Source organism: Ipomoea nil, unplaced genomic scaffold, assembly GCF_001879475.1.
Source record: "Ipomoea nil cultivar Tokyo-kokei standard unplaced genomic scaffold, Asagao_1.1 scaffold3056, whole genome shotgun sequence".
In the NCBI taxonomy this organism is placed as follows: Eukaryota; Viridiplantae; Streptophyta; class Magnoliopsida; order Solanales; family Convolvulaceae; genus Ipomoea; species Ipomoea nil.
The window spans coordinates 2048601-2075683 of record NW_017619484.1 but is presented as its reverse complement, the minus strand read 5'-3'; the positions used below and the strand labels follow the sequence as shown (position 1 = coordinate 2075683).

At 34.2% G+C, this 27083-nt stretch overlaps 21 non-coding genes across 21 annotated transcripts; all 21 read right to left on the bottom strand.

Annotated features, from left to right (window-relative positions):
• Positions 1-2495: 2495 nt before the first annotated feature.
• Positions 2496-2568, bottom strand: TRNAK-CUU. The gene has a single exon. It is a non-coding gene; the product is annotated as a tRNA-Lys (tRNA).
• A 479-nt stretch (positions 2569-3047) lies between these two features.
• On the bottom strand, positions 3048-3121 carry TRNAK-CUU. Its single transcript has one exon. It is a non-coding gene; the product is annotated as a tRNA-Lys (tRNA).
• A 484-nt stretch (positions 3122-3605) lies between these two features.
• On the bottom strand, positions 3606-3678 carry TRNAK-CUU. The gene has a single exon. It is a non-coding gene; the product is annotated as a tRNA-Lys (tRNA).
• A 1083-nt stretch (positions 3679-4761) lies between these two features.
• On the bottom strand, positions 4762-4835 carry TRNAK-CUU. Its single transcript has one exon. It is a non-coding gene; the product is annotated as a tRNA-Lys (tRNA).
• A 1034-nt stretch (positions 4836-5869) lies between these two features.
• TRNAK-CUU lies at positions 5870-5942 on the bottom strand. Its single transcript has one exon. It is a non-coding gene; the product is annotated as a tRNA-Lys (tRNA).
• Positions 5943-6976: 1034 nt separating this feature from the next.
• TRNAK-CUU lies at positions 6977-7049 on the bottom strand. Its single transcript has one exon. It is a non-coding gene; the product is annotated as a tRNA-Lys (tRNA).
• Positions 7050-8638: 1589 nt separating this feature from the next.
• On the bottom strand, positions 8639-8711 carry TRNAK-CUU. Its single transcript has one exon. It is a non-coding gene; the product is annotated as a tRNA-Lys (tRNA).
• A 479-nt stretch (positions 8712-9190) lies between these two features.
• TRNAK-CUU lies at positions 9191-9263 on the bottom strand. The gene has a single exon. It is a non-coding gene; the product is annotated as a tRNA-Lys (tRNA).
• A 479-nt stretch (positions 9264-9742) lies between these two features.
• TRNAK-CUU lies at positions 9743-9815 on the bottom strand. Its single transcript has one exon. It is a non-coding gene; the product is annotated as a tRNA-Lys (tRNA).
• A 479-nt stretch (positions 9816-10294) lies between these two features.
• On the bottom strand, positions 10295-10367 carry TRNAK-CUU. The gene has a single exon. It is a non-coding gene; the product is annotated as a tRNA-Lys (tRNA).
• A 483-nt stretch (positions 10368-10850) lies between these two features.
• TRNAK-CUU lies at positions 10851-10923 on the bottom strand. Its single transcript has one exon. It is a non-coding gene; the product is annotated as a tRNA-Lys (tRNA).
• A 479-nt stretch (positions 10924-11402) lies between these two features.
• TRNAK-CUU lies at positions 11403-11475 on the bottom strand. The gene has a single exon. It is a non-coding gene; the product is annotated as a tRNA-Lys (tRNA).
• A 481-nt stretch (positions 11476-11956) lies between these two features.
• TRNAK-CUU lies at positions 11957-12029 on the bottom strand. The gene has a single exon. It is a non-coding gene; the product is annotated as a tRNA-Lys (tRNA).
• Positions 12030-12508: 479 nt separating this feature from the next.
• On the bottom strand, positions 12509-12581 carry TRNAK-CUU. Its single transcript has one exon. It is a non-coding gene; the product is annotated as a tRNA-Lys (tRNA).
• Positions 12582-13063: 482 nt separating this feature from the next.
• On the bottom strand, positions 13064-13136 carry TRNAK-CUU. The gene has a single exon. It is a non-coding gene; the product is annotated as a tRNA-Lys (tRNA).
• A 471-nt stretch (positions 13137-13607) lies between these two features.
• TRNAK-CUU lies at positions 13608-13680 on the bottom strand. Its single transcript has one exon. It is a non-coding gene; the product is annotated as a tRNA-Lys (tRNA).
• Positions 13681-17406: 3726 nt separating this feature from the next.
• TRNAK-CUU lies at positions 17407-17479 on the bottom strand. The gene has a single exon. It is a non-coding gene; the product is annotated as a tRNA-Lys (tRNA).
• Positions 17480-17958: 479 nt separating this feature from the next.
• On the bottom strand, positions 17959-18031 carry TRNAK-CUU. The gene has a single exon. It is a non-coding gene; the product is annotated as a tRNA-Lys (tRNA).
• A 482-nt stretch (positions 18032-18513) lies between these two features.
• TRNAK-CUU lies at positions 18514-18586 on the bottom strand. Its single transcript has one exon. It is a non-coding gene; the product is annotated as a tRNA-Lys (tRNA).
• A 479-nt stretch (positions 18587-19065) lies between these two features.
• TRNAK-CUU lies at positions 19066-19138 on the bottom strand. The gene has a single exon. It is a non-coding gene; the product is annotated as a tRNA-Lys (tRNA).
• Positions 19139-19620: 482 nt separating this feature from the next.
• TRNAK-CUU lies at positions 19621-19693 on the bottom strand. The gene has a single exon. It is a non-coding gene; the product is annotated as a tRNA-Lys (tRNA).
• Positions 19694-27083: the final 7390 nt, after the last annotated feature.

Below are 27083 nucleotides of genomic sequence, written 5' to 3'. Positions count from 1 at the left end.
AGGACCACAAGGCTAAGAGCCTTGCGCTCTACGGACTGAGCTAGACGGGCAACGAACGATGATTATCAATTTTCTTATAACTATTTGGTGCGCTTGTAATATTGATGAAACTAACTTTTTGTATTGTGAGAATGAACATCCAATATTCCCTTATTGTAGATACGTAAAAAAACAGGAAATACTTTTTCTTAAAAAATATAGCAATCAATTAAATGTTTATTGGGGAAATCTTTCATAATGAATTATTGATGCATCTCAAGTCTAAACGCCCACCCCTGGGACTTGAAGCCAGGACCACAAGGTTAAGAGCCTTGCGCTCTACTGACTGAGCTAGACGGGCAACAAACAATAAAAGTCAATTTTCCTATAATTATTTGACAGACTTGTAATATTGATAAAACTAACTTTTTGTTTTGTGACAATAAACATCAAATATTCCATTGCTGTAGTTACATAAAAAATAATATGGAAATTCATTTTTCTTACAAGATATAACAATCAGAATTAACGCATTAGAAATCAAGTCTAAACGCCCACCCTGGGGCTTCAGCCCAGGACCACAAGGCTAAGAGCCTTGCGCTCTACGGACTGAGCTAGACGGGTAACGAACGATGATTATCAATTTTCTTATAACTATTTGGTGCGCTTGTAATATTGATAAAACTAACTTTTTGTATTGTGAGAATGAACATCCAATATTCCCTTATTGTAGATACATAAAAAAACAGTCGAAATTACTTTTTTTCTTAAAAAAATAGCAATCAATTAGATCATGATCTCAAGTCTAAACGTATTGGGGAAATCTTTCATAATGAATTATTGATGCATCTCAAGTCTAAACGCCCACCCTGGGACTTGAAGCCAGGACCACAAGGTTAAGAGCCTTGCACTCTACCGACTGAGCTAGACGGCAACAAACAATAAACGTCAATTTTCCTATAATTATTTGACAGACTTGTAATATTGATAAAACTAACTTTTTGTTTTGTGACAATAAACTTCCAATATTCCATTGCTGTAGTTACATAAAAAATAATATGGAAATTCATTTTTCTTACAAGATATAACAATCAGAATTAACGCATTAGAAATCAAGTCTAAACGCCCACCCTGGGGCTTCAGCCCAGGACCACAAGGCTAAGAGCCTTGCGCTCTACGGACTGAGCTAGACGGGCAACGAACGATGATTATCAATTTTCTTATAACTATTTGGTGCGCTTGTAATATTGATGAAACTAACTTTTTGTATTGTGAGAATGAACATCCAATATTCCCTTATTGTAGATACGTAAAAAAACAGGAAATACTTTTTCTTAAAAAATATAGCAATCAATTAAATGTTTATTGGGGAAATCTTTCATAATGAATTATTGATGCATCTCAAGTCTAAACGCCCACCCCTGGGACTTGAAGCCAGGACCACAAGGTTAAGAGCCTTGCGCTCTACTGACTGAGCTAGACGGGCACCAAACAATAAAAGTCAATTTTCCTATAATTATTTGACAGACTTGTAATATTGATAAAACTAACTTTTTGTTTTGTGACAATAAACATCAAATATTCCATTGCTGTAGTTACATAAAAAATAATATGGAAATTCATTTTTCTTACAAGATATAACAATCAGAATTAACGCATTAGAAATCAAGTCTAAACGCCCACCCTGGGGCTTCAGCCAGGACAACAAGGCTAAGAGCCTTGCGCTCTACGGACTGAGCTAGACGGGCAACGAACGATGATTATCAATTTTCTTATAACTATTTGGTGCGCTTGTAATATTGATGAAACTAACTTTTTGTATTGTGAGAATGAACATCCAATATTCCCTTATTGTAGATACGTAAAAAAACTCGAAATACTTTTTCTTAAAAAATATAGCAATCAATTAAATGTTTATTGGGGAAATCTTTCATAATGAATTATTGATGCATCTCAAGTCTAAACGCCCACCCCTGGGACTTGAAGCCAGGACCACAAGGTTAAGAGCCTTGCGCTCTACCGACTGAGCTAGACGGGCAACAAACAATAAAAGTCAATTTTCCTATAATTATTTGACAGACTTGTGATATTGATAAAACTAACTTTTTGTTTTGTGACAATAAACATCCAATATTCCATTGCTGTAGTTACATAAAAATAATATGGAAATTCATTTTCCTTACAAGATATAACAATCAGAATTAACGCATTAGAAATCAAGTCTAAACGCCCACCCTGGGGCTTCAGCCCAGGACCACAAGGCTAAGAGCCTTGCGCTCTACGGACTGAGCTAGACGGGCAATGAACGATGATTATCAATTTTCTTATAACTATTTGGTGCGCTTGTAATATTGATGAAACTAACTTTTTGTATTGTGAGAATGAACATCCAATATTCCCTTATTGTAGATACGTTAAAAAGCTCGAAATACTTTTTCTTAAAAAATATAGCAATCAACTAAATGTTTATTAGGGAAATCTTTCATAATTAATTATTGATGCATTTCAAGTCTAAACACCCACCCTGGGACTTGAACCCAGGACCACAAGGTTAAGAGCCTTGCGCTCTACCGATTGAGCTAGACAGGCAACAAACAATAAATGTCAATTTTCCTATAATTATTTGACAGACTTGTAATATTGATAAAACTAACTTTTTGTTTTGTGACAATAAACATCCAATATTCCATTGCTGTAGTAACATAAAAAATAATATGGAAATTCATTTTTCTTACAAGATATAACAATCAGAATTAACGCATTAGAAATCAAGTCTAAACGCCCACCCTGGGGCTTCAGCCCAGGACCACAAGGCTAAGAGCCTTGCGCTCTACGGACTGAGCTAGACGGGCAACGAACGATGATTATCAATTTTCTTATAACTATTTGGTGCGCTTGTAATATTGATGAAACTAACTTTTTGTATTGTGAGAATGAACATCCAATATTCCCTTATTGTAGATACGTTAAAAAACTCGAAATACTTTTTCTTAAAAAATATAGCAATCAACTAAATGTTTATTAGGGAAATCTTTCATAATTAATTATTGATGCATCTCAAGTCTAAACGCCCACCCTGGGACTTGAACCCAGGACCACAAGGTTAAGAGCCTTGCGCTCTACCGACTGGAGCTAGACGGGCAACAAACAATAAATGTCAATTTTCCTATAATTATTTGACAGACTTGTAATATTGATAAAACTAACTTTTTGTTTTGTGACAATGAACATCCAATATTCCATTGCTGTAGTTACATAAAAAATAATTATGGAAATTCATTTTTCTTACAAGATATAACAATCAGAATTAACGCATTAGAAATCAAGTCTAAACGCCCACCCTGGGGCTTCAGCCCAGGACCACAAGGCTAAGAGCCTTGCGCTCTACGGACTGAGCTAGACGGGCAACGAACGATGATTATCAATTTTCTTATAACTATTTGGTGCGCTTGTAATATTGATGAAACTAACTTTTTTGTATTGTGAGAATGAACATCCAATATTCCCTTATTGTAGATACGTTAAAAAACTGGAAATACTTTTTCTTAAAAAATATAGCAATCAACTAAATGTTTATTAGGGAAATCTTTCATAATAATTAATTATTGATGCATCTCAAGTCTAAACGCCCACCCTGGGACTTGAACCCAGGACCACAAGGTTAAGAGCCTTGCGCTCTACCGACTGAGCTAGACGGGCAACAAACAATAAATGTCAATTTTCCTATAATTATTTGACAGACTTGTAATATTGATAAAACTAACTTTTTGTTTTGTGACAATAAACATCCAATATTCCATTGCTGTAGTTACATAAAAAATAATATGGAAATTCATTTTTCTTACAAGATATAACAATCAGAATTAACGCATTAGAAATCAAGTCTAAACGCCCAGACTGGGGCTTCAGCCTAGGACCACAAGGCTAAGAGCCTTGCGCTCTACGGACTGAGCTAGACGGGCAACGAACGATGATTATCAATTTTCTTATAACTATTTGGTGCGCTTGTAATATTGATGAAAACTAACTTTTTGTATTGTGAGAATGAACATCCAATATTCCCTTATTGTAGATACGTAAAAAACTAGGAAATACTTTTTCTTAAAAATATAGCAATCAATTAAATGTTTATTGGGAAATCTTTCATAATAATTATTGATGCATCTCAAGTCTAAACGTATTGGGAAATCTTTCATAATGAATTATTGATGCATCTCAAGTCTAAACGCCCACCCCTGGGACTTGAAGCCAGGACCACAAGGTTAAGAGCCTTGCAGCTCTACCGACTGAGCTAGACGGGCAACAAACAATAAAACGTCAATTTTCCTATAATTATTTGACAGACTTGTAATATTGATAAAACTAACTTTTTGTTTTGTGACAATAAACTTCCAATATTCCATTGCTGTAGTTACATAAAAAATAATATGGAAATTCATTTTTCTTACAAGATATAACAATCAGAATTAACGCATTAGAAATCAAGTCTAAACGCCCACCCTGGGGCTTCAGCCCAGGACCACAAGGCTAAGAGCCTTGCGCTCTACGGACTGAGCTAGACGGGCAACGAACGATGATTATCAATTTTCTTATAACTATTTGGTGCGCTTGTAATATTGATGAAAACTAACTTTTTGTATTGTGAGAATGAACATCCAATATTCCCTTATTGTAGATACGTTAAAAAACTCGAAATACTTTTTCTTAAAAAATATAGCAATCAACTAAATGTTTATTAGGGAAATCTTTCATAATTAATTATTGATGCATCTCAAGTCTAAACGCCCACCCTGGGAACTTGAACCCAGGACCACAAGGTTAAGAGCCTTGCGCTCTACCGACTGAGCTAGACGGGCAACAAACAATAAAAGTCAATTTTCCTATAATTATTTGACAGACTTGTAATATTGATCAAAACTAACTTTTAGTTTTGTGACAATAAACATCCAATATTCCATTGCTGTAGTTACATAAAAAATAATATGGAAATTCATTTTTCTTACAAGATATAACAATCAGAATTAACGCATTAGAAATCAAGTCTAAACGCCCACCCTGGGGCTTCAGCCCAGGACCACAAGGCTAAGAGCCTTGCGCTCTACGGACTGAGCTAGACGGGCAACGAACGATGATTATCAATTTTCTTATAACTATTTGGTGCGCTTGTAATATTGATGAAACTAACTTTTTGTATTGTGAGAATGAACATCCAATATTCCCTTATTGTAGATACGTTAAAAAACTGGAAATACTTTTTCTTAAAAAATATAGCAATCAACTAAATGTTTATTAGGGGAAATCTTTCATAATTAATTATTGATGCATCTCAAGTCTAAACGCCCACCCTGGACTTGAACCCAGGACCACAAGGTTAAGAGCCTTGCGCTCTACCGACTGAGCTAGACGGGCAACAAACAATAAAAGTCAATTTTCCTATAATTATTTGACAGACTTGTAATATTGATAAAACTAACTTTTTGTTTTGTGATAATAAACATCCAATATTCCATTGCTGTAGTTACATAAAAAAAATATATGGAAATTCATTTTTCTTACAAGATATAACAATCAGAATTAACGCATTAGAAATCAAGTCTAAACGCCCACCCTGGGGCTTCAGCCCAGGACCACAAGGCTAAGAGCCTTGCGCTCTACGGACTGAGCTAGACGGGCAACAAACGATGATTATCAATTTTCTTATAACTATTTGGTGCGCTTGTAATATTGATAAAACTAACTTTTTGTATTGTGAGAATGAACATCCAATATTCCCTTATTGTAGATACGTTAAAAAACTGGAAATACTTTTTCTTAAAAAATATAGCAATCAATTAAATGTTTATTGGGGAAATCTTTCATAATTAATTATTGATGTCATCTCAAGTCTAAACGCCCACCCTGGGACTTGAACCCAGGACCACAAGGTTAAGAGCCTTGCGCTCTACCGACTGAGCTAGACGGGCAACAAACAATAAAAGTCAATTTTCCTATAATTATTTGACAGACTTGTAATATTGATAAAACTAACTTTTAGTTTTGTGACAATAAACATCCAATATTCCAATTGCTGTAGTTACATAAAAAAAATATATGGAAATTCATTTTTCTTACAAGATATAACAATCAGAATTAACGCATTAGAAATCAAGTCTAAACGCCCACCCTGGGGCTTCAGCCCAGGACCACAAGGCTAAGAGCCTTGCGCTCTACCGACTGAGCTAGACGGGCAACGAACGATGATTATCAATTTTCTTATAACTATTTGGTGCGCTTGTAATATTGATAAAACTAACTTTTTGTATTGTGAGAATGAACATCCAATATTCCCTTATTGTAGATACGTTAAAAAACATGGAAATACTTTTTCTTAAAAAATATAGCAATCAATTAAATGTTTATTGGGGAAATCTTTCATAATTAATTATTGATGCATCTCAAGTCTAAACACCCACCCTGGACTTGAACCCAGGACCACAAGGTTAAGAGCCTTGCGCTCTACCGACTGAGCTAGACGGGCAACAAACAATAAAAGTCAATTTTCCTATAATTATTTGACAGACTTGTAATATTGATAAAACTAACTTTTTGTTTTGTGACAATAAACATCCAATATTCAATTGCTGTAGTTACATAAAAAATAATATGGAAATTCATTTTTCTTACAAGATATAACAATCAGAATTAACGCATTAGAAATCAAGTCTAAACGCCCACCCTGGGGCTTCAGCCCAGGACCACAAGGCTAAGAGCCTTGACGCTCTACGGACTGAACTAGACGGGCAACGAACGATGATTATCAATTTTCTTATAACTATTTGGTGCGCTTGTAATATTGATAAAACTAACTTTTTGTATTGTGAGAATGAACATCCAATATTCCCTTATTGTAGATACGTTAAAAAACTGGAAATACTTTTTCTTAAAAAATATAGCAATCAATTAAATGTTTATTGGGGAAATCTTTCATAATTAATTATTGATGTATCTCAAGTCTAAACGCCCACCCTGGGACTTGAACCCAGGACCACAAGGTTAAGAGCCTTGCGCTCTACCGACTGAGTTAGACGGGCAACAAACAATAAAAGTCAATTTTCCTATAATTATTTGACAGACTTGTAATATTGATAAAACTAACTTTTAGTTTTGTGACAATAAACATCCAATATTCCAATTGCTGTAGTTACATAAAAAATAATATGGAAATTCATTTTTCTTACAAGATATAACAATCAGAATTAACGCATTAGAAATCAAGTCTAAACGCCCACCCTGGGCTTCAGCCCAGGACCACAAGGCTAAGAGCCTTGCGCTCTACGGACTGAAGCTAGACGGGCAACGAACGATGATTATCAATTTTCTTATAACTATTTGGTGCGCTTGTAATATTGATAAAACTAACTTTTTGTATTGTGAGAATGAACATCCAATATTCCCTTATTGTAGATACGTTAAAAAACTGGAAATACTTTTTCTTAAAAAATATAGCAATCAATTAAATGTTTATTGGGGAAATCTTTCATAATTAATTATTGATGTATCTCAAGTCTAAACGCCCACCCTGGACTTGAACCCAGGACCACAAGGTTAAGAGCCTTGCGCTCTACCGACTGAGCTAGACGGGCAACAAAAAATAAAAGTCAATTTTCCTATAATTATTTGACAGACTTGTAATATTGATAAAACTAACTTTTTGTTTTGTGATAATAAACATCCAATATTCCATTGCTGTAGTTACATAAAAAAAAATATAACGGAAATTCATTTTTCTTACAAGATATAACAATCAGAATTAACGCATTAGAAATCAAGTCTAAACGCCCACCCTGGGGCTTCAGCCCAGGACCACAAGGTAAGAGCCTTGCGCTCTACGACTGAGCTAGACGGGCAACGAACGATGATTATCAATTTTCTTATAACTATTTGGTGCGCTTGTAATATTGATAAAACTAACTTTTTGTATTGTGAGAATGAACATCCTATATTCCCTTATTGTAGATACGTTAAAAAACTGGAAATACTTTTTCTTAAAAAATATAGCAATCATTAATGTTTATTGGGGAAATCTTTCATAATTAATTATTGATGCATCTCAAGTCTAAACGCCCACCCTGGAACTTGAACCCAGGACCACAAGGTTAAGAGCCTTGCGCTCTACCGACTGAGCTAGACCGGGCAACAAACAATAAAAGTCAATTTTCCTATAATTATTTGACAGACTTGTAATATTGATAAAACTAGCTTTTTGTTTTGTGATAATAAACATCCAATATTCCATTGCTGTCGTTACATAAAAAAAAATATAATGGAAATTCATTTTTCTTACAAGATATAACAATCAGAATTAACGCATTAGAAATCAAGTCTAAACGCCCACCCTGGGGCTTCAGCCCAGGACCACAAGGTTAAGAGCCTTGCGCTCTACCAACTGAGCTAGACGGGCAACAAACGATGATTATCAATTTTCTTATAACTATTTGGTGCACTTGAAATATTGATAAAACTAACTTTTTTTATTGTGAGAATGAACATCCAATATTCCCTTATTGTAGATACATTAAAAAATTGGAAATACTTTTTCTTAAAAAATATAGCAATCAATTAAATGTTTATTGGGGAAATCTTTCATAATAATTAATTACTGATACATCTAAAGTCTAAACGCCCACCCTGGGACTTGAACCCAGGACCACAAGGTTAAGAGCCTTGCGCTCTACCAACTGAGCTAGACGGGCAACAAACAATAAAAGTCAATTTTCCTATAATTATTTGACAGACTTGTAATATTGATAAAACTAACTTTTAGTTTTGTGACAATAAACATCCAATATTCAATTGCTGGTAGTTACATAAAAAATAATATGGAAATTCATTTTTCTTACAAGATATAACAATCAGAATTAACGCATTAGAAATCAAGTCTAAACGCCCACCCTGGGGCTTCAGCCCAGGACCACAAGGCTAAGAGCCTTGCGCTCTACGGACTGAGCTAGACGGGCAACGAACGATGATTATCAATTTTCTTATAACTATTTGGTGCGCTTGTAATATTGATAAAACTAACTTTTTGTATTGTGAGAATGAACATCCAATATTCCCTTATTGTAGATACGTTAAAAAACTGGAAATACTTTTTCTTAAAAATATAGCAATCAATTAAATGTTTATTGGGGAAATCTTTCATAATTAATTATTGATGCATCTAAAGTCTAAACACCCACCCTAGGACTTGAACCCAGGACCACAAGGTTAAGAGCCTTGCGCTCTACCGACTGAGCTAGACGGGCAACAAACAATAAAAGTCAATTTTCCTATAATTATTTGAGAGACTTGTAATATTGATAAAACTAACTTTTAGTTTTGTGACAATAAACATCCAATATTCAATAGCTGTAGTTACATAAAAAATAATATGGAAATTCATTTTTCTTACAAGATATAACAATCAGAATTAACGCATTAGAAATCAAGTCTAAACGCCCACCCTGGGGCTTCAGCCCAGGACCACAAGGCTAAGAGCCTTACGCTCTACGGACTGAACTAGACGGGCAACGAACGATGATTATCAATTTTCTTATAACTATTTGGTGCGCTTGTAATATTGATAAAACTAACTTTTTGTATTGTGAGAATGAACATCCAATATTCCCTTATTGTAGATACGTTAAAAAACTGGAAATACTTTTTCTTAAAAAATAAAGCAATCAATTAAATGTTTATTGGGGAAATCTTTCATCATTAATTATTGATGCATCTCAAGTCTAAACGCCCACCCTGGGACTTGAACCCAGGACCACAAGGTTAAGAGCCTTGCGCTCTACCGACTGAGCTAGACGGGCAACAAACAATAAAAGTCAATTTTCCTATAATTATTTGACAGACTTGTAATATTGACAAAACTAACTTTTAGTTTTGTGACAACAAACATCCAATATTCAATTGCTGTAGTTACATAAAAAATAATATGGAAATTCATTTTTCTCACAAGATATAACAATCAGAATTAACGCATTAGAAATCAAGTCTAAACGCCCACCCTGGGGCTTCAGCCCAGGACCACAAGGTTAAGAGCCTTGCGCTCTACGGACTGAGCTAGACGGGCAACGAACGATGATTATCAATTTTCTTATAACTATTTGGTGCGCTTGTAATATTGATAAAACTAACTTTTTGTATTGTGAGAATGAACATCCAATATTCCCTTATTGTAGATACGTTAAAAAACTGGAAATACTTTTTCTTAAAAAATATAGCAATCAACTAAATGTTTATTGGGGAAATCTTTCATAATAAATTATTGATGCATCTCAGGTCTAAACGCCCACCCTGGGACTTGAACCCAGGACCACAAGGTTAAGAGCCTTGCGATCTACCGACTGAGCTAGACGGGCAACAAACAATAAAAGTCAATTTTCCAATAATTATTTGACAGACTTGTAATATTGATAAAACTAACTTTTTGTTTTGTGACAATAAACATCCAATATTCCATTGCTGTAGTTACATAAAAAAAAATATAATGGAAATTCATTTTTCTTACAAGATATAACAATCAGAATTAACGCATTAGAAATCAAGTCTAAACGCCCACCCTAGGGCTTCAGCCCAGGACCACAAGGATAAGAGCCTTGCGCTCTACCGACTGAGCTAGACGGGGCAACGAACGATGATTATCAATTTTCTTATAACTATTTGGTGCACTTGTAATATTGATAAAACTAACTTTTTGTATTGTGAGAATGAACATCCAATATTCCCTTATTGTAGATACGTTAAAAAACAGGAAATACTTTTTCTTAAAAAATATAGCAATCAATTAAATGTTTATTGGGGACATCTTTCATCATTAATTATTGTTGCATCTCAAGTCTAAACGCCCACCCTGGGACTTGAACCCAGGACCACAAGGTTAAGAGCCTTCCGCTCTACCGACTGAGCTAAACGGGCAACAAACAATAAAAGTCAATTTTCCTATAATTATTTGACAGACTTGTAATATTGATAAAACTAACTTTTAGTTTTGTGACAATAAACATCCAATATTCAATTGCGGTAGTTACATAAAAAATAATATGGAAATTCATTTTTCTTACAAGATATAACAATCAGAATTAACGCATTAGAAATCAAGTCTAAACGCCCACCCTGGGGCTTCAGCCCAGGACCACAAGGCTAAGAGCCTTGCGCTCTACGGACTGAGCTAGACGGGCAACGAACGATGATTATCAATTTTCTTATAACTATTTGGTGCGCTTGTAATATTGATAAAACTAACTTTTTGTATTGTGAGAATGAACATCCAATATTCCCTTATTGTAGATACGTTAAAAAACTGGAAATACTTTTTCTTAAAAAATATAGCAATCAACTAAATGTTTATTGGGGAAATCTTTCATAATAAATTATTGATGCATCTCAGGTCTAAACGCCCACCCTGGGACTTGAACCCAGGACCACAAGGTTAAGAGCCTTGCGATCTACCGACTGAGCTAGACGGGCAACAAACAATAAAAGTCAATTTTCCAATAATTATTTGACAGACTTGTAATATTGATAAAACTAACTTTTTGTTTTGTGACAATAAACATCCAATATTCCATTGCTGTAGTTACATAAAAAAAAATATAATGGAAATTCATTTTTCTTACAAGATATAACAATCAGAATTAACGCATTAGAAATCAAGTCTAAACGCCCACCCTAGGGCTTCAGCCCAGGACCACAAGGATAAGAGCCTTGCGCTCTACCGACTGAGCTAGACGGGCAACGAACGATGATTATCAATTTTCTTATAACTATTTGGTGCACTTGTAATATTGATAAAACTAACTTTTTGTATTGTGAGAATGAACATCCAATATTCCCTTATTGTAGATACGTTAAAAACAGGAAATACTTTTTCTTAAAAAATATAGCAATCAATTAAATGTTTATTGGGGACATCTTTCATCATTAATTATTGATGCATCTCAAGTCTAAACGCCCACCCTGGGACTTGAACCCAGGACCACAAGGTTAAGAGCCTTCCGCTCTACCGACTGAGCTAAACGGGCAACAAACAATAAAAGTCAATTTTCCTATAATTATTTGACAGACTTGTAATATTGATAAAAGTAACTTTTTGTTTTGTGACAATAAACATCCAATATTCCATTGCTGTAGTTACATAAAAAATAATATGGAAATTCATTTTTCTTACAAGATATAACAATCAGAATTAACGCATTAGAAATCAAGTCTAAACGCCCAGACTGGGGCTTCAGCCCAGGACCACAAGGCTAAGAGCCTTGCGCTCTACGGACTGAGCTAGACGGGCAACGAACGATGATTATCAATTTTCTAATAACTATTTGGTGCGCTTGTAATATTGATAAAACTAACTTTTTGTATTGTGAGAATGAACATCCAATATTCCCTTATTGTAGATACGTTAAAAAACTCGAAATACTTTTTCTTAAAAAATATAGCAATCAACTAAATGTTTATTAGGGAAATCTTTCATAATTAATTATTGATGCATCTCAAGTCTAAACGCCCACCCTGCGACTTGAACCCAGGACCACAAGGTTAAGAGCCTTGCGCTCTACCGACTGAGCTAGACGGGCAACAAACAATAAATGTCAATTTTCCTATAATTATTTGACAGACTTGTAATATTGATAAAACTAACTTTTTGTTTTGTGACAATAAACATCCAATATTCCATTGCTGTAGTTACATAAAAAAAAATATAATGGAAATTCATTTTTCTTACAAGATATAACAATCAGAATTAACGCATTAGAAATCAAGTCTAAACGCCCACCCTGGGGCTTCAGCCCAGGACCACAAGGATAAGAGCCTTGCGCTCTACCGACTGAGCTAGACGGGCAACGAACGATGATTATCAATTTTCTTATAACAATTTGGTGCACTTGTAATATTGATAAAACTAACTTTTTGTATTGTGAGAATGAACATCCAATATTCCCTTATTGTAGATACGTTAAAAAACAGGAAACACTTTTTCTTAAAAAATATAGCAATCAATTAAATGTTTATTGGGGAAATCTTTCATCATTAATTATTGATGCATCTCAAGTCTAAACGCCCACCTTGGGATTTGAACCCAGGACCACAAGGTTAAGAGCCTTGCGCTCTACCGACTGAGCTAGACGGGCAACAAACAATAAAAGTCAATTTTCCTATAATTATTTGACAGACTTGTAATATTGATAAAAGTAACTTTTTGTTTTGTGACAATAAACATCCAATATTCCATTGCTGTAGTTACATAAAAAATAATATGGAAATTCATTTTTCTTACAAGATATAACAATCAGAATTAACGCATTAGAAATCAAGTCTAAACGCCCAGACTGGGGCTTCAGCCCAGGACCACAAGGCTAAGAGCCTTGCGCTCTACGGACTGAGCTAGACGGGCAACGAACGATGATTATCAATTTTCTAATAACTATTTGGTGCGCTTGTAATATTGATAAAACTAACTTTTTGTATTGTGAGAATGAACATCCAATATTCCCTTATTGTAGATACGTTAAAAAATTGGAAATACTTTTTCTTAAAAAATATAGCAATCAATTAAATGTTTATTGGGGAAATCTTAATTATTGATGCATCTCAAGTATAAACGCCCACCCTGGGACTTGAACCCAGGACCACAAGGTTAAGAGCCTTGCACTCTACCGACTGAGCTAGACGGGCAACAAACAATAAAAGTCAATTTTCCTATAATTATTTGACAGACTTGTAATATTGATAAAACAAACTTTTTGTTTTGTGAAAATAAACATCCAATATTCCATTGCTGTAGTTACATAAAAAAAAATATAATGGAAATTCATTTTTCTCACAAGATATAACAATCAGAATTAATGCATTAGAAATCAAGTCTAAACGCCCACCCTGGGGCTTCAGCCCAGGACCACAAGGTTAAGAGCCTTGCGCTCTACCAACTGAGCTAGACGGGCAACGAACGATGATTATCAATTTTCTTATAACTATTTGGTGCACTTGTAATATTGATAAAACAAACTTTTTGTATTGTGAGAATTAACATCCAATATTCCCTTATTGTAGATACGTTAAAAAATTGGAAATACTTTTTCTTAAAAAATATAGCAATCAATTAAATGTTTATTGGGGAAATCTTAATTATTGATGCATCTCAAGTCTAAACGCCCACCCTGGGACTTCAACCCAAGACCACAAGGTTAAGAGCCTTGCGCTCTACCGACTGAGCTATACAGGCAACAAACATTAAAAGACAATTTTCCTATAATTATTTGACAGACTTGTAATATTGATAAAACTAACTTTTTGTTTTGTGACAATAAACATCCAATATTCCATTGATGTAGTTACAAAAAAAATAATATGGAAATTCATTTTTCTTACAAGTTATAACAATCAGAATTAACGCATTAGAAATCAAGTCTAAACGCCCACCCTGGGGCTTCAGCCCAGGACCACAAGGTTAAGATCCTTCCGCTCTACCGACTGAGCTAGACGGGCAACGAACGATGATTATCAATTTTCTTATAACTATTTGGTGCGCTTGTAATATTGATAAAACTAACTTTTTGTATTGTGAGAATGAACATCCAATATTCCCTTATTGTAGATACGTTAAAAAACTGGAAATACTTTTTCATAAAAAATATAGCAATCAATTAAATGTTTATTGGGGAAATCTTTCATAATTCATTATTGATGCATCTCACGTCTAAATGCCCACCCTGGGACTTGAACCCAGGACCACAAGGTTAAGAGCCTTGCGCTCTACCGACTGAGCTAAACGACAACAAACAATAAAAGTCAATTTTCCTATAATTATTTGACAGACTTGTAATATTGATAAAACTAACTTTTTGTTTTGTGACAATAAACATCCAATATTCCATTGATGTAGTTACAAAAAAAATAATATGGAAATTCATTTTTCTTACAAGTTATAACAATCAGAATTAACGCATTAGAAATCAAGTCTAAACGCCCAGACTGGGGCTTTAGCCCAGGACCACAAGGCTAAGAGCCTTGCGCTCTACGGACTGAGCTAGACGGGCAACGAACGATGATTATCAATTTTCTTATAACTATTTGGTGCGCTTGTAATATTGATAAAACTAACTTTTTGTATTGTGAGAATGTACATCCAATATTCCCTTATTGTAGATACGTTAAAAAACAGGAAATACTTTTTCTTAAAAAATATAGCAATCAATTAAATGTTTATTAGGGAAGATTCAAGTCTAAACGCCCACCCTGGGACTTAAACCCAGGACCACAAGGTTAAGAGCCTTGCGCTCTACCGACTGAGCTATACGGCAACAAACAATAAAAGTCAATTTTCCTATAATTATTTGACAGACTTGTAATATTGATAAAACTAACTTTTTGTTTTGTGACAATAAACATCCAATATTCCATTGATGTAGTTACAAAAAAAATAATATGGAAATTCATTTTTCTTACAAGTTATAACAATCAGAATTAACGCATTAGAAATCAAGTCTAAACGCCCACCCTGGGGCTTCAGCCCAGGACCACAAAGTTAAGATCCTTCCGCTCTACCGATGAGCTAGACGGGCAACGAACGATGATTATCAATTTTCTTATAACTATTTGGTGCGCTTGTAATATTGATAAAACTAACTTTTTGTATTGTGAGAATGAACATCCAATATTCCCTTATTGTAGATACGTCAAAAAACTGGAAATACTTTTTCATAAAAAATATAGCAATCAATTAAATGTTTATTGGGGAAATCTTTCATAATTCATTATTGATGCATCTCACGTCTAAATGCCCACCCTGGGACTTGAACCCAGGACCACAAGGTTAAGAGCCTTGCGCTCTACCGACTGAGCTAAACGACAACAAACAATAAAAGTCAATTTTCCTATAATTATTTGACAGACTTGTAATATTGATAAAACTAACTTTTTGTTTTGTGACAATAAACATCCAATATTCCATTGATGTAGTTACAAAAAAAATAATATGGAAATTCATTTTTCTTACAAGTTATAACAATCAGAATTAACGCATTAGAAATGAAGTCTAAACGCCCAGACTGGGGCTTTAGCCCAGGACCACAAGGCTAAGAGCCTTGCGCTCTACGGACTGAGCTAGACGGGCAACGAACGATGATTATCAATTTTCTTATAACTATTTGGTGCGCTTGTAATATTGATAAAACTAACTTTTTGTATTGTGAGAATGAACATCCAATATTCCCTTATTGTAGATACGTTAAAAAACAGGAAATACTTTTTCTTAAAAAATATAGCAATCAATTAAATGTTTATTAGGGAAGATTCAAGTCTAAACGCCCACCCTGGGACTTAAACCCAGGACCACAAGGTTAAGAGCCTTGCGCTCTACCGACTGAGCTATACGGCAACAAACAATAAAAGTCAATTTTCCTATAATTATTTGACAGACTTGTAATATTGATAAAACTAACTTTTTGTTTTGTGACAATAAACATCCAATATTCCATTGATGTAGTTACAAAAAAAATAATATGGAAATTCATTTTTCTTACAAGTTATAACAATCAGAATTAACGCATTAGAAATCAAGTCTAAACGCCCACCCTGGGGCTTCAGCCCAGGACCACAAAGTTAAGATCCTTCCGCTCTACCGACTGAGCTAGACGGGCAACGAACGATGATTATCAATTTTCTTATAACTATTTGGTGCGCTTGTAATATTGATAAAACTAACTTTTTGTATTGTGAGAATGAACATCCAATATTCCCTTATTGTAGATACGTTAAAAAACTGGAAATACTTTTTCTTAAAAAATATAGCAATCAATTAAATGTTTATTGGGGAAATCTTTCATAATTAATTATTGATGCATCTCAAGTCTAAACGCCCACCCTGGGACTTGTACCCAGGACCACAAGGTTAAGAGCCTTGCGCTCTACCGACTGAGCTTGACGGGCAAGAAACAATAAAAGTCAATTTTCCTATAATTATTTGACAGACTTGTAATATTGATAAAACAAACTTTTTGTTTTTTGAAAATAAACATCCAATATTCCATTGCTGTAGTTACATAAAAAAAAATATAATGGAAATTCAATTTTCTTACAAGATATAACAATCAGAATTAACGCATTAGAAATCAAGTCTAAACGCCAACCCTGGGGCTTCAGCCCAGGACCACAAGGTTAAGAGCCTTGCGCTCTACCAACTGAGCTAGACGGGCAACGAACGATGATTATCAATTTTCTTATAACTATTTGGTGCACTTGTAATATTGATAAAACAAACTTTTTGTATTGTGAGAATGAACATCCAATATTCCCTTATTGTAGATACGTTAAAAAATTGGAAATACTTTTTCTTAAAAAATATAGCAATCAATTAAATGTTTATTGGGGAAATCTTAATTATTGATGCATCTCAAGTCTAAACGCCCACCCTGGGACTTGAACCCAGGACCACAAGGTTAAGAGCCTTGCGCTCTACCGACTGAGCTAGACGGGCAACAAACAATAAAAGTCAATTTTCCTATAATTATTTGACAGACTTGTAATATTGACAAAACTAACTTTTAGTTTTGTGACAACAAACATCCAATATTCAATTGCTGTAGTTACATAAAAAATAATATGGAAATTCATTTTTCTCACAAGATATAACAATCAGAATTAACGCATTAGAAATCAAGTCTAAACGCCCACCCTGGGGCTTCAGCCCAGGACCACAAGGTTAAGAGCCTTGCGCTCTACGGACTGAGCTAGACGGGCAACGAACGATGATTATCAATTTTCTTATAACTATTTGGTGCGCTTGTAATATTGATAAAACTAACTTTTTTTATTGTGAGAATGAACATCCAATATTCCCTTATTGTAGATACGTTAAAAAACTGGAAATACTTTTTCTTAAAAAATATAGCAATCAACTAAATGTTTATTGGGGAAATCTTTCATAATAAATTATTGATGCATCTCAGGTCTAAACGCCCACCCTGGGACTTGAACCCAGGACCACAAGGTTAAGAGCCTTGCGATCTACCGACTGAGCTAGACGGGCAACAAACAATAAAAGTCAATTTTCCAATAATTATTTGACAGACTTGTAATATTGATAAAACTAACTTTTTGTTTTGTGACAATAAACATCCAATATTCCATTGCTGTAGTTACATAAAAAAAAATATAATGGAAATTCATTTTTCTTACAAGATATAACAATCAGAATTAACGCATTAGAAATCAAGTCTAAACGCCCACCCTAGGGCTTCAGCCCAGGACCACAAGGATAAGAGCCTTGCGCTCTACCGACTGAGCTAGACGGGCAACGAACGATGATTATCAATTTTCTTATAACTATTTGGTGCACTTGTAATATTGATAAAACTAACTTTTTGTATTGTGAGAATGAACATCCAATATTCCCTTATTGTAGATACGTTAAAAAACAGGAAATACTTTTTCTTAAAAAATATAGCAATCAATTAAATGTTTATTGGGGACATCTTTCATCATTAATTATTGATGCATCTCAAGTCTAAACGCCCACCCTGGGACTTGAACCCAGGACCACAAGGTTAAGAGCCTTCCGCTCTACCGACTGAGCTAAACGGGCAACAAACAATAAAAGTCAATTTTCCTTTAATTATTTGACAGACTTGTAATATTGATAAAAGTAACTTTTTGTTTTGTGACAATAAACATCCAATATTCCATTGCTGTAGTTACATAAAAAATAATATGGAAATTCATTTTTCTTACAAGATATAACAATCAGAATTAACGCATTAGAAATCAAGTCTAAACGCCCAGACTGGGGCTTCAGCCCAGGACCACAAGGCTAAGAGCCTTGCGCTCTACGGACTGAGCTAGACGGGCAACGAACGATGATTATCAATTTTCTAATAACTATTTGGTGCGCTTGTAATATTGATAAAACTAACTTTTTGTATTGTGAGAATGAACATCCAATATTCCCTTATTGTAGATACGTTAAAAAACTCGAAATACTTTTTCTTAAAAAATATAGCAATCAACTAAATGTTTATTAGGGAAATCTTTCATAATTAATTATTGATGCATCTCAAGTCTAAACGCCCACCCTGGGACTTGAACCCAGGACCACAAGGTTAAGAGCCTTGCGCTCTACCGACTGAGCTAGACGGGCAACAAACAATAAATGTCAATTTTCCTATAATTATTTGACAGACTTGTAATATTGATAAAACTAACTTTTTGTTTTGTGACAATAAACATCCAATATTCCATTGCTGTAGTTACATAAAAAAAAATATAATGGAAATTCATTTTTCTTACAAGATATAACAATCAGAATTAACGCATTAGAAATCAAGTCTAAACGCCCACCCTGGGGCTTCAGCCCAGGACCACAAGGATAAGAGCCTTGCGCTCTACCGACTGAGCTAGACGGGCAACGAACGATGATTATCAATTTTCTTATAACAATTTGGTGCACTTGTAATATTGATAAAACTAACTTTTTGTATTGTGAGAATGAACATCCAATATTCCCTTATTGTAGATACGTTAAAAAACAGGAAACACTTTTTCTTAAAAAATATAGCAATCAATTAAATGTTTATTGGGGAAATCTTTCATCATTAATTATTGATGCATCTCAAGTCTAAACGCCCACCTTGGGATTTGAACCCAGGACCACAAGGTTAAGAGCCTTGCGCTCTACCGACTGAGCTAGACGGGCAACAAACAATAAAAGACAATTTTCCTATAATTATTTGACAGACTTGTAATATTGATAAAACAAACTTTTTGTTTTGTGAAAATAAACATCCAATATTCCATTGCTGTAGTTACATAAAAAAAAATATAATGGAAATTCATTTTTCTTACAAGATATAACAATCAGAATTAATGCATTAGAAATCAAGTCTAAACGCCCACCCTGGGGCTTCAGCCCAGGACCACAAGGTTAAGAGCCTTGCGCTCTACCAACTGAGCTAGACGGGCAACGAACGATGATTATCAATTTTCTTATAACTATTTGGTGCACTTGTAATATTGATAAAACAAACTTTTTGTATTGTGAGAATTAACATCCAATATTCCCTTATTGTAGATACGTTAAAAAATTGGAAATACTTTTTCTTAAAAAATATAGCAATCAATTAAATATTTATTGGGGAAATCTTAATTATTGATGCATCTCAAGTCTAAACGCCCACCCTGGGACTTCAACCCAAGACCACAAGGTTAAGAGCCTTGCGCTCTACCGACTGAGCTATACAGGCAACAAACATTAAAAGACAATTTTCCTATAATTATTTGACAGACTTGTAATATTGATAAAACTAACTTTTTGTTTTGTGACAATAAACATCCAATATTCCATTGATGTAGTTACAAAAAAAATAATATGGAAATTCATTTTTCTTACAAGTTATAACAATCAGAATTAACGCATTAGAAATCAAGTCTAAACGCCCACCCTGGGGCTTCAGCCCAGGACCACAAGGTTAAGATCCTTCCGCTCTACCGACTGAGCTAGACGGGCAACGAACGATGATTATCAATTTTCTTATAACTATTTGGTGCGCTTGTAATATTGATAAAACTAACTTTTTGTATTGTGAGAATGAACATCCAATATTCCCTTATTGTAGATACGTTAAAAAACTGGAAATACTTTTTCATAAAAAATATAGCAATCAATTAAATGTTTATTGGGGAAATCTTTCATAATTCATTATTGATGCATCTCACGTCTAAATGCCCACCCTGGGACTTGAACCCAGGACCACAAGGTTAAGAGCCTTGCGCTCTACCAACTGAGCTAAACGACAACAAACAATAAAAGTCAATTTTCCTATAATTATTTGACAGACTTGTAATATTGATAAAACTAACTTTTTGTTTTGTGACAATAAACATCCAATATTCCATTGATGTAGTTACAAAAAAAATAATATGGAAATTCATTTTTCTTACAAGTTATAACAATCAGAATTAACGCATTAGAAATCAAGTCTAAACGCCCAGACTGGGGCTTTAGCCCAGGACCACAAGGCTAAGAGCCTTGCGCTCTACGGACTGAGCTAGACGGGCAACGAACGATGATTATCAATTTTCTTATAACTATTTGGTGCGCTTGTAATATTGATAAAACTAACTTTTTGTATTGTGAGAATGAACATCCAATATTCCCTTATTGTAGATACGTTAAAAAACAGGAAATACTTTTTCTTAAAAAATATAGCAATCAATTAAATGTTTATTAGGGAAGATTCAAGTCTAAACGCCCACCCTGGGACTTAAACCCAGGACCACAAGGTTAAGAGCCTTGCGCTCTACCGACTGAGCTATACGGCAACAAACAATAAAAGTCAATTTTCCTATAATTATTTGACAGACTTGTAATATTGATAAAACTAACTTTTTGTTTTGTGACAATAAACATCCAATATTCCATTGATGTAGTTACAAAAAAAATAATATGGAAATTCATTTTTCTTACAAGTTATAACAATCAGAATTAACGCATTAGAAATCAAGTCTAAACGCCCACCCTGGGGCTTCAGCCCAGGACCACAAAGTTAAGATCCTTCCGCTCTACCGACTGAGCTAGACGGGCAACGAACGATGATTATCAATTTTCTTATAACTATTTGGTGCGCTTGTAATATTGATAAAACTAACTTTTTGTATTGTGAGAATGAACATCCAATATTCCCTTATTGTAGATACGTTAAAAAACTGGAAATACTTTTTCTTAAAAAATATAGCAATCAATTAAATGTTTATTGGGGAAATCTTTCATAATTAATTATTGATGCATCTCAAGTCTAAACGCCCACCCTGGGACTTGTACCCAGGACCACAAGGTTAAGAGCCTTGCGCTCTACCGACTGAGCTTGACGGGCAACAAACAATAAAAGTCAATTTTCCTATAATTATTTGACAGACTTGTAATATTGATAAAACAAACTTTTTGTTTTTTGAAAATAAACATCCAATATTCCATTGCTGTAGTTACATAAAAAAAAATATAATGGAAATTCAATTTTCTTACAAGATATAACAATCAGAATTAACGCATTAGAAATCAAGTCTAAACGCCAACCCTGGGGCTTCAGCCCAGGACCACAAGGTTAAGAGCCTTGCGCTCTACCAACTGAGCTAGACGGGCAACGAACGATGATTATCAATTTTCTTATAACTATTTGGTGCACTTGTAATATTGATAAAACAAACTTTTTGTATTGTGAGAATGAACATCCAATATTCCCTTATTGTAGATACGTTAAAAAATTGGAAATACTTTTTCTTAAAAAATATAGCAATCAATTAAATGTTTATTGGGGAAATCTTAATTATTGATGCATCTCAAGTCTAAACGCCCACCCTGGGACTTCAACCCAAGACCACAAGGTTAAGAGCCTTGCGCTCTACCGACTGATCTAGACAGGCAACAAACATTAAAAGTCAATTTTCCTATAATTATTTGACAGACTTGTAATATTGATAAAACTAACTTTTTGTTTTGTGACAATAAACATCCAATATTCCATTGCTGTAGTTACTTAAAAAAAAAATATAATGGAAATTCATTTTTCATACAAGATATAACAATCAGAATTAACGCATTAGAAATCAAGTCTAAACGCTCACCCTGGGGCTTCAGCCCAAGACCACGACGTTAAGAGCCTTGCGCTCTACTGACTGAGCTAGATAGGCAACGAACGATGATTATCAATTTTCTTATAACTATTTGGTGCACTTGTAATATTGATAAAACTAACTTTTTTTATTGTGAGAATGAACATCCAATATTCCCTTATTGTAGATACGTTAAAAAACTGGAAATACTTTTTCATAAAAAATATAGCAATCAATTAAATGTTTATTGGGGAAATCTTTCATAATTCATTATTGATGCATCTCACGTCTAAATGCCCACCCTGGGACTTGAACCCAGGACCACAAGGTTAAGAGCATTGCGCTCTACCGACTGAGCTAAACGACAACAAACAATAAAAGTCAATTTTCCTATAATTATTTGACAGACTTGTAATATTGATAAAACTAACTTTTTGTTTTGTGACAATAAACATCCAATATTCCATTGATGTAGTTACAAAAAAAATAATATGGAAATTCATTTTTCTTACAAGTTATAACAATCAGAATTAACGCATTAGAAATCAAGTCTAAACGCCCAGACTGGGGCTTTAGCCCAGGACCACAAGGCTAAGAGCCTTGCGCTCTACGGACTGAGCTAGACGGGCAACGAACGATGATTATCAATTTTCTTATAACTATTTGGTGCGCTTGTAATATTGATAAAACTAACTTTTTGTATTGTGAGAATGAACATCCAATATTCCCTTATTGTAGATACGTTAAAAAACAGGAAATACTTTTTCTTAAAAAATATAGCAATCAATTAAATGTTTATTAGGGAAGATTCAAGTCTAAACGCCCACCCTGGGACTTAAACCCAGGACCACAAGGTTAAGAGCCTTGCGCTCTACCGACTGAGCTATACGGCAATAAAAAATAAAAGTCAATTTTCCTATAATTATTTGACAGACTTGTAATATTGATAAAACTAACTTTTTGTTTTGTGACAATAAACATCCAATATTCCATTGATGTAGTTACAAAAAAAATAATATGGAAATTCATTTTTCTTACAAGTTATAACAATCAGAATTAACGCATTAGAAATCAATTCTAAACGCCCACCCTGGGGCTTCAGCCCAGGACCACAAGGTTAAGATCCTTCCGCTCTACCGACTGAGCTAGACGGGCAACGAACGATGATTATCAATTTTCTTATAACTATTTGGTGCGCTTGTAATATTGATAAAACTAACTTTTTGTATTGTGAGAATGAACATCCAATATTCCCTTATTGTAGATACGTTAAAAAACTGGAAATACTTTTTCTTAAAAAATATAGCAATCAATTAAATGTTTATTGGGGAAATCTTTCATAATTAATTATTGATGCATCTCAAGTCTAAACGCCCACCCTGGGACTTGTACCCAGGACCACAAGGTTAAGAGCCTTGCGCTCTACCGACTGAGCTTGACGGGCAACAAACAATAAAAGTCAGTTTTAAATTATTTGACAGACTTTTAATATTGATAAAACAAACTTTTTGTTTTGTGAAAATAAACATCCAATATTCCATTGCTGTAGTTACATAAAAAAAATATAATGGAAATTCATTTTTCTTACAAGATATAACAATCAGAATTAACGCATTAGAAATCAAGTCTAAACGCCCACCCTGGGGCTTCAGCCCAGGACCACAAGGTTAAGAGCCTTGCGCTCTACCAACTGAGCTAGACGGGCAACGAAAGATGATTATCAATTTTCTTATAACTATTTGGTGCACTTGTAATATTGATAAAACAAACTTTTTGTATTGTGAGAATGAACATCCAATATTCCCTTATTTTAGATACGTTAAAAAATTGGAAATACTTTTTCTTAAAAAATATAGCAATCAATTAAATGTTTATTAGGGAAATCTTAATTATTGATGCATCTCAAGTCTAAACGCCCACCCTGGGACTTCAACCCAAGACCACAAGGTTAAGAGCCTTGCGCTCTACCGACTGATCTAGACAGGCAACAAACATTAAAAGTCAATTTTCCTATAATTATTTGACAGACTTGTAATATTGATAAAACTAACTTTTTGTTTTGTGACAATAAACATCCAATATTCCATTGCTGTAGTTACATAAAAAAAAATATAATGGAAATTCATTTTTCATACAAGATATAACAATCAGAATTAACGCATTAGAAATCAAGTCTAAACGCTCACCCTGGGCCTTCAGCCCAAGACCACGACGTTAAGAGCCTTGCGCTCTACTGACTGAGCTAGATAGGCAACGAACGATGATTATCAATTTTCTTATAACTATTTGGTGCACTTGTAATATTGATAAAACTAACTTTTTTTATTGTGAGAATGAACATCCAATATTCCCTTATTGTAGATACGTTAAAAAACTGGAAATACTTTTTCATAAAAAATATAGCAATCAATTAAATGTTTATTGGGGAAATCTTTCATAATTCATTATTGATGAATGCATCTCACGTCTAAATGCCCACCCTGGGACTTGAACCCAGGACCACAAGGTTAAGAGCATTGCGCTCTACCGACTGAGCTAAACGACAACAAACAATAAAAGTCAATTTTCCTATAATTATTTGACAGACTTGTAATATTGATAAAACTAACTTTTTGTTTTGTGACAATAAACATCCAATATTCCATTGATGTAGTTACAAAAAAAATAATATGGAAATTCATTTTTCTTACAAGTTATAACAATCAGAATTAACGCATTAGAAATCAAGTCTAAACGCCCAGACTGGGGCTTTAGCCCAGGACCACAAGGCTAAGAGCCTTGCGCTCTACGGACTGAGCTAGACGGGCAACGAACGATGATTATCAATTTTCTTATAACTATTTGGTGCGCTTGTAATATTGATAAAACTAACTTTTTGTATTGTGAGAATGAACATCCAATATTCCCTTATTGTAGATACGTTAAAAAACAGGAAATACTTTTTCTTAAAAAATATAGCAATCAATTAAATGTTTATTAGGGAAGATTCAAGTCTAAACGCCCACCCTGGGACTTAAACCCAGGACCACAAGGTTAAGAGCCTTGCGCTCTACCGACTGAGCTATACGGCAATAAAAAATAAAAGTCAATTTTCCTATAATTATTTGACAGACTTGTAATATTGATAAAACTAACTTTTTGTTTTGTGACAATAAACATCCAATATTCCATTGATGTAGTTACAAAAAAAATAATATGGAAATTCATTTTTCTTACAAGTTATAACAATCAGAATTAACGCATTAGAAATCAATTCTAAACGCCCACCCTGGGGCTTCAGCCCAGGACCACAAGGTTAAGATCCTTCCGCTCTACCGACTGAGCTAGACGGGCAACGAACGATGATTATCAATTTTCTTATAACTATTTGGTGCGCTTGTAATATTGATAAAACTAACTTTTTGTATTGTGAGAATGAACATCCAATATTCCCTTATTGTAGATACGTTAAAAAACTGGAAATACTTTTTCTTAAAAAATATAGCAATCAATTAAATGTTTATTGGGGAAATCTTTCATAATTAATTATTGATGCATCTCAAGTCTAAACGCCCACCCTGGGACTTGTACCCAGGACCACAAGGTTAAGAGCCTTGCGCTCTACCGACTGAGCTTGACGGGCAACAAACAATAAAAGTCAGTTTTAAATTATTTGACAGACTTTTAATATTGATAAAACAAACTTTTTGTTTTGTGAAAATAAACATCCAATATTCCATTGCTGTAGTTACATAAAAAAAATATAATGGAAATTCATTTTTCTTACAAGATATAACAATCAGAATTAACGCATTAGAAATCAAGTCTAAACGCCCACCCTGGGGCTTCAGCCCAGGACCACAAGGTTAAGAGCCTTGCGCTCTACCAACTGAGCTAGACGGGCAACGAACGATGATTATCAATTTTCTTATAACTATTTGGTGCACTTGTAATATTGATAAAACAAACTTTTTGTATTGTGAGAATGAACATCCAATATTCCCTTATTTTAGATACGTTAAAAAATTGGAAATACTTTTTCTTAAAAAATATAGCAATCAATTAAATGTTTATTGGGGAAATCTTAATTATTGATGCATCTCAAGTCTAAACGCCCACCCTGGGACTTCAACCCAAGACCACAAGGTTAAGAGCCTTGCGCTCTACCGACTGATCTAGACAGGCAACAAACATTAAAAGTCAATTTTCCTATAATTATTTGACAGACTTGTAATATTGATAAAACTAACTTTTTGTTTTGTGACAATAAACATCCAATATTCCATTGCTGTAGTTACATAAAAAAAAATATAATGGAAATTCATTTTTCATACAAGATATAACAATCAGAATTAACGCATTAGAAATCAAGTCTAAACGCTCACCCTGGGGCTTCAGCCCAAGACCACGACGTTAAGAGCCTTGCGCTCTACTGACTGAGCTAGATAGGCAACGAACGATGATTATCAATTTTCTTATAACTATTTGGTGCACTTGTA